The sequence below is a fragment of the Dipodomys spectabilis genome, unplaced genomic scaffold (genome assembly GCF_019054845.1).
Source record: "Dipodomys spectabilis isolate Male_0828 unplaced genomic scaffold, ASM1905484v1 ptg000259l, whole genome shotgun sequence".
Lineage (NCBI taxonomy): Eukaryota > Metazoa > Chordata > Mammalia > Rodentia > Heteromyidae > Dipodomys > Dipodomys spectabilis.
This window is the reverse complement of record NW_024870936.1, coordinates 1,287,481-1,288,478: the sequence shown is the minus strand read 5'-3', so window position 1 is coordinate 1,288,478 and position 998 is coordinate 1,287,481.

Genomic DNA, 998 nt, shown 5'->3' with positions numbered 1-998 from the left:
ACCTGTGCCGAACCTGAACCCTAAGACGAACCCAACCCAAAACCCAAACCCGAACCCAAACCCGAACCCGAACCCTATCCTGAACCCGAACCCTAACCCGAACCCGAACTCGAATCCGAAACCTAACCCAAACCCCAACCTGAACCCGAACCCTAAGCCTAACCCTAACATTAACCCGAACTCGAACCCGAACCCTAACCTGTCCCGAACCCGAACCCTAAGACGAACCCAACCCAAAACCCAAACCCGAACCCGAACCCAAACCCGAACCCTATCCTGAACCCGAACCCGAACCCAAACCCGAACCTGAACCCGAACCCGAACCCAAACCCGAACCCTAACCCAAACCCGAACTCGAATCCGAACCCTAACCCAAACCCCAACCTGAACACGAACCCTAAGCCTAACCCTAACATTAACCCGAACCCGAACCCAAACCCAACCCCGAACGCAAAACTGAACCCAAACCCGATCACGGACCCAAACCCGAAACCGAACCAGAACCCTAACCCAAACCCTAACCCTATCCCGAACCCGACCCTGAACCCGAACCCGAAACCTAACCCGAATAAGAAACCAAACCCGAATCTGAAACTGAACCCGAACCCGAACCTGAACGCGAACTTGAACCCGAAATGGAATCCGAACCTGAATCCGAACCTGAACCCTAACCCGAACCCGAACCCGATCCTGATCTCGAACCCAAACCCGAACCTGAACCCCAAGCAAAACCCGAACCCGAAACCGAACCCGAACCCAACCCGAAACCGAACTCGAACTCGAACCATAACCGGACCAGAACCCGAACCCTAAGACGAACCCGACCAAAAACCCACACCCGAACCCGAACTGAAATTAAGAAAGCAACCTATTTTTACTAGCCACACAAAAAATAAAATACCTAGGAGTTAACTTAAGAGGTGAAGGTCCTCTAGGATGGGAAGTTTAAAAACCTGAAAAAGAAAATTAAAGCAGAGCTATGGAAGTGGGAAGCTTCC